We start from the raw sequence: 6,986 nt of genomic DNA on the forward strand, positions 1-6,986 counted from the left end.
TTATGAAGCTTATTTAGCGTATGTAAGTAATACAAAAGAAGTTGAAAAGAATGTTGAATCAGTGCCGGTTGTGTGTGAATTTGTGGACGTATTTCCAGAAGAATTGCCGGGTTTACCTCCAGTCAGGAAAGTAGAATTTGGTATTAATTTGATACAGGAACACTCGATTTCGATTGCTCGTATAGAATGGCACCAGCAGAGTTGAAGGAATTAAAGTCGCAGATTGCAAGAGTTGGTGATAAAGGTTTTGTGAGACCGAAGTTTTTCACCTTGGGGTGCTCCGTGTTATTTGTGAAAAGAAGGATGGTTCTATGAGGTTGTGTGTTGATTATCGGCAGTTAAACAAGGTGACAATCAAAAACAAGTATCCGTTGCCAAGAATTGATGATTTGTTTGATCAGCTAAAAGGAGCGACATGGTTTTCAAAGATTGACTTGAGATCCGGTATTACCAACTGCGGGTAAAAGAGTCGGATGTGCCTAAAAGCGCTTTTAGAACAAGGTATGGTCATTATGAATTTTAGTTATGCCATTCGGATTGACAAATGCTCCTCTTGTGTTTATGGATTTAATGAATCGCATATTTCGCCATACTTGGACAAATTTGTTGTAGTGTTTATAGATGATATTTTAATTTATTCAAAAGATGATCTGAGCATCTTGAGCATTTGAGTATAGTTTTGCAAACTTTGAGAAATAAGCGATGTATGCTAAGTTTAGTAAAAGTGAATTTTGGCTTGAAGTTGGATTTTGGGTCATATTGTTTCGGTGATGGTATACGGGTTGATCCTAGTAAAATTTCAGCCATTGTTGATTGGAAACCACCGAAAAACGTAACCGAAGTTAGAAGTTTCTTGGGGCTAGCTGGGTATTATAGGCGGTTTGTAAATGGATTTTCTATAATTGCTGCTCCTATAACTAGATTACTCCGAAAGGATGTTAAATTTGAATGGATGGAAGAATGTCAACAGATTTTTGAAGAATTGAAAAAGTTATTAACAGAGGCACCAGTGTTAGTACAACCCGAATCAGGTAAAGAATTTGTGGTGTATAGTGATGCTTCTCTAACAGAAGCACATAATCACATCACACCGATGCCATAGCCCAGCTATAGTCTTATACGGAAATCACATATCACATGTTGCCATGGTCCAACCATGGTCTTTTCCGCCAATTCATTTTAGCCACTGAACGAAAGTACTCAAATCCGTCATTCCACCTAATTTGTACTTTTACTTAAACATTATTTCACAATTATCACAATTTAATAACATTCATATGCAATAATATACCATAGAATTCATGAAATTTTCATAACAAAACATTGAATTTAGCCATATGAATTTACCTGGCTAATTTGCAAAAGTTGTAAAAATTTTAGGGACCATTCTGACAATTTTTCCTTTCCAAGATTCGCTTCGGGTTCTTGATATATAATTATAAGATCATTCAATTATTAAAATTTATCACAATTTTACTCTATTTCATACTTTTTGCCCTTGAATTTTGAAATTACTCTTTTACCCTAAACTTTTCGATTTTTACAACTTGGTCCCTCATCAATTTATTCATCAATAGAAATAATTCTTCTCAAAAAACACTTTATCTAGACATTATGAACTACTTCACAGCCTTTGACATTCAAAATTTCAACACAAAACCCTAATTTCAACAACTTTCACAATTAGGTCCTAAAAATCAATTTCTATTTAATTATCTCTATAAAATCATCACAAAATAAAATTAAAGCTTTAATTCCATGCTAAATCATCATAAAATTCCAGCACTTATTCATGACAACTTTCTAAATCATTCATAAAATCAAAAACTAATGAATTAGATAATAGGACCTAGTTGTAAAAGTCTTAAAATCACAAAAATTACAAGAAAAAATCAAGAATTTAGCTTAGATGTAGTAAAATATGAGAAACCAGCCTAAGAAAACCCTTCAATGGTATTTTTGGCTGAAGAGGATGAAGAAAAATGAAGAGAATTTTAGATATTCTAATTTAATCCAATTTTTAGCTATTTAATTTCAACTTAATTACTATTTTGCCCTTAGTTCACACTATTTTTCAGCCATTCACTTACCTAACCGTCCAGCCCATTTTATTTTGGTTCAAATTTCTCTTTAATTCCCTCTTATTTATTATTTAAGCCATTTAACCACTTCCCACAGTTTTACATCTTATTTAATTTAGTCTTTTTTATTCAATTAACTACCGAAATGTTAAAATTTCCTAACGAAACTTTAATACTATCTTATTAACACTCCATAAATATTTGGTTTATGAATTTTGAGGTCTCGATACCTCGTTCTTGACTCATTTGACCTAATAATTTCTTTTAATTTCAAAAAATTCACCAATTCGAAATATTTCTAAAATCACACCTAACTTTTACTTATTAATTTCTAAATTAATAAACTCAAATGTTGGATTTAGTGATTTTGAATCACTGTTCTGACACCACTGAAATTTGAGTCGTTACATATTTGGGCTGTGTCCATTACACCATGGACAATAATCTTAGTCGGAGTCAAATTCCTTACCTTTCAACCCAAAGCTGAACATATCCGCACAGGTATTCTATTTATTGAGGATCCATTTTCTAAAAATGCCCCCTTTTGATTAGCCAGTTTCCAAGGGGGAGAAGCAAGCCGAACCTCTGATCGACCTAGACACATAAAAAATTCTCGGCGTCGAGAAAGATTTGAGATTCCGTAAGTAACAAAGTGAGTGCTTTCTAAGGGAAAAAGAAAATGAAATACGAACAACCGCGCTGGTCGTAATAGATCGACTTTCATGCTAGTTCTTGCTCCAGCATGAAAGTTCCATTTCAGGGAAGGACGACGTACCATGATACTTTCTGTTTTGTCGAGCCCTGCTTTGGTCTCTGGTTTGATGGTTGCACGTGCTAAAAATCCGGTACATTCCGTTTTGTTTCCCATCCTAGTCTTTTGTCCAGCTATGCTATTTACTTTGTGCATTCAGGAACTATAATTCAGGATACCATTTGGTAGGTGTAGTACTACTTCTAGCCATGAAGTAGGTCTACAAGTCTTATAGAGTCATTCCCGAGTGCAAGCGATGATAAAGAGAACTCGCTAGGTGACGAGACGGCATTGGTTGCACTATAGCTTGAGAGCCTTATGTATCGGCTTAAAAGCTCATAGGGTCGGGGAGGATAGACCTCCTGTGTCTATAGTGACATGTCTGAAAAGGACACATGCTAAACTTGATCGACGATGGCTCCATACCGCAATACATATGGTTGGGAATCGAAAAAAGCTTAAAAGTGAAATTCGACTTTCCCATACCATTGCGGAAGGTGAACACTCGGGAGGGCTAGCCACTAAAAACTAAGAACAGCTGTTACATTTGCGGGCTATAGCCAATAGCCCACCCACTGGTGTCAACACTAGAGTTGATAACATATAAACAATGAAAACTGTAGGGAACATTCGGGTGCTATAGCCAATAGCTCCCCCCACTCGTGTTCACACTAGCGTGTTCACACTAAAGCTGGTAAATATAAATATTTAGAACAGCAAGAACATGTTCACACTAATGCTGATAAAGATAAATTAAAGACTTTTAAAAGAAACTCTTAAAAACTAGAGATAGCCTACCCCTTGCCCCCTAGAAGGGGGAATCGATGAACAGTAGGAACATTCAGGCGCTATGGCCAATAGCCCTGTAACACTCCTAACCCATATCTATCGACAGAATAGAGTTACAAAACATTACCAGAATATACAGATTAAAACAGATATTTCATTTTATACAATATTCATGTCAAAAATCAAACATAAATTCCCTTATATGAACCCTCAAGGTCTAAAACATGCATTAGAAATGAGTCGGGACTAAACCAAGTACTCAGAGAATTTTTCAAAAAATCTCAAAATTTTTCCTAGGTGCATGGGTCACACGCTCGTGTGGTCAGGCTGTGTAACTCTCTGACTTGGGTCACACGGCCATGAAACACGCCCGTGTGCTAGGCCGTGTGTAAATACTTGGGCATTCTGCTTTGAAACTTTAAAGATACATGGGACACACAGCCAGGTCACACTCCCATGTGCTAGGCCGTGTGTCACACATGGTTGAGACACATGCCTGTGTCTTTACCCATGTGGACAAAAATAGGCTATTTTCCAAGTCATATTTCTCACTCCGTTTTGTCATCTTCCTACACCAACACTTTAACACATTCACAAGCTATTATAAGTCATTTAACCCAACTCAAAATCAAGTCCTATACATGATATAATACCTCATATAATCAAGTATACACACTTACTTAAATTACCAAGTTGACATATATGCATATCTTATCAAATATGCTAACTTAATTCAATCATCAATATGCCAATATAATTTCTATCAATCAACCATTTCAAACACATACCAAATGATCGTGATTTTGTGTGATAAGTTTTATAAATTTATAATGAATTGTTCTTGAAACTAACTATTATCACGATGAAGGCAAGTGTATCTATCGAACAGTAGTATAGTTTTAGCAAGACCGGATTGTCGAACCCAAAGGAACTAAAAGTACTAGTAATGACTGTCTTTTTATTATCTAACCTAAAAATAATGGGGTTGTTTTAACTAACTAATTAACTAAACTAAGAAATCACAGAAAATAGAATTGGGGAATGACTTTTAGAAAACTCGATTGATTGAGACAATACCTAAGGAAAAATCCACCTAGACTTTACTTGTTATTCTGGCTCCGAATCGGACGATTTATTCATTTAACTTGTTCTGTAGAGATCCCTAAGTTATGTTATTATCCCTATTCAAGACTAATAACGTCTAATCCCTAGATTGAATAATTGAGACTTTTCTCTAATTAACACCCTAGGGTTGCATTAACTCGATCTATGGATCCCCTTATTAGGTTTCACCCTAATCTGGAAAAATCTTGTCACCCTATGTCTAGGCGTGCAAACAACTCCGCTTAATTATGACAAATGTACTCTTAGACAGGGTCTATTCCTCCTCTGAATAAGAGCTTATCTTGAATCAATATCTTGGGATATCAAAACAATAAATTAAGAATAAGTTAAATATTTATCATACAATTCAGAAAATAATAACAAGATTTGTCTTAGGTTTCATTCCCCTTAGGTATTTAGTGGATTTAGTTCATAACTAAAAAGGAAAACATCTCAGAAGAATAATGAATACAAAACATAAAGAAAACCCAAAACTCCTGAAGGGAAATTGAGGGGAGATCTTCAGTCTTGATGGTGAATCCGACTTTTAAGATGGATCAATCGACTTCCCTTGAGCAGTTCCCTGCCTCCTTCTCTCTGTGCCCTTTTCTTCCTCCTCTAGGGTGTATTTATAGGCTTTGGAATGCCTAAAAACCCTCAAAATTGGCCTTTTTCGAATTGGACTAAACTTGGGTTCGGTAGGGACACGTCCGTGTGAGTCGTGCTTCGATTCTGCCAAATTGACAAGGCCGTGTGGTATGCCCGTGTGAGGAAGTCCAGGCCATGTTGATTTCGTACTTTGGCCCATTTTCTCAGTTTTTGGCTTGTTTCTCGTTCCTTTCGCTCTCCTATGCTCACCTAAGTATAAAACATGAAATTAAGGCATTAGGAGCATCGAATTCACCAATTCTAAGGAAAAATCATCCATAAAATGCGTTAAGCATGGGGTAAAAATATGTATAAATTACAGTTTATCACCAAACATATCCATCACAAGGCATTCTAATGGCTAGTTACAATTAAAGCATATATATGCCGATATTGGCCAATTAACCTATACATGCCATTATAACCATAATTGATTTACCATATATATACACCAAAATGGGCTGATGGATAGTGTGAGTGATCTCCGCCAAGCTTCCAATCCAACGAGCTTCTGAATTACTATAGAACAGGGGAAAATAAAACAAAATAAGCATGAAATGCTTAGTAAGTTCGTATAACATGGTAATTAACTTACCACTCATTTAAATTCAATATAAACATACAAGACACATTGAATCAACTTGATCACGAGCCCCAACAAATATCCCATTACCTTTGTTAGTCATATATTTCATATAAATACCAAGAAACATGTATAGGCTCAACAACAAGAAACATGCTAGTCATATACTTTCCACATCATGTATTCATATAAAATATACAAATCATATCCTTGTATTCAAGTACATTTGTATAATAATTCGTCTCGAGTTCAGACTATTTCATGTTGGAACTTTGCCTATTAAATCAATCGAAATGTCAATGGTTACATGGGTAGTACAATTGAGGTGTACAAATATATAATTATAGATGAATATATTCATCAAACAAATTCCATGTTCATATAGCATTATCACATATTTCCATATATCATGTATTATCATTTTCATGTATTTTAGGTAGATATGTGTAATAATTCATTTCGTATTTATATCTTTTCATGTCAGAATTTTGCCCGTTGAATTTTATTTGAAATATCAATGGATACCCAGGTAGTACACTCAAAGTGTACAAATTAGCAATCCGTCAATTCATATTCGGGATTGCTCACTAAAGCACATAATCGGGAAATCCTCTCTCGAGCCATATAACACGAAACTCGCAAAGAGCCATTAATCAAGAAGCTCACAAAGAGCCTTTCAGAAAGCTTATCTGGGCTGTATAATGGGAAGGTCACACAGAGCCATAATTAGGAAGTTCACATAGAACTTTTAATTAGAAAGCTCATGAAGAGCCTTTAATTAGGAGCTCCAGATAGCCATATATCGGGAAGTTCAAGCGAGCCATATTAGGATGCTCAGAAAATGCTGCATTTGTGTCCTCAATATATGCAGTATCACAACCGATCATATAACAGGACGCTCACAAAGAGCTGCAGTAGTCCGCAACACATGCAAGATCACTACCGATGAAGATGCTCGCAGGAACCATATAATGGGAAGCTCGAGAGGGCTTATAACGGGATGCTCGTAGGAGCTGTGGTGTGTCTGCAA

This window comes from Gossypium arboreum, chromosome 10 (assembly GCF_025698485.1).
Source record: "Gossypium arboreum isolate Shixiya-1 chromosome 10, ASM2569848v2, whole genome shotgun sequence".
Taxonomy (NCBI): Eukaryota; Viridiplantae; Streptophyta; class Magnoliopsida; order Malvales; family Malvaceae; genus Gossypium; species Gossypium arboreum.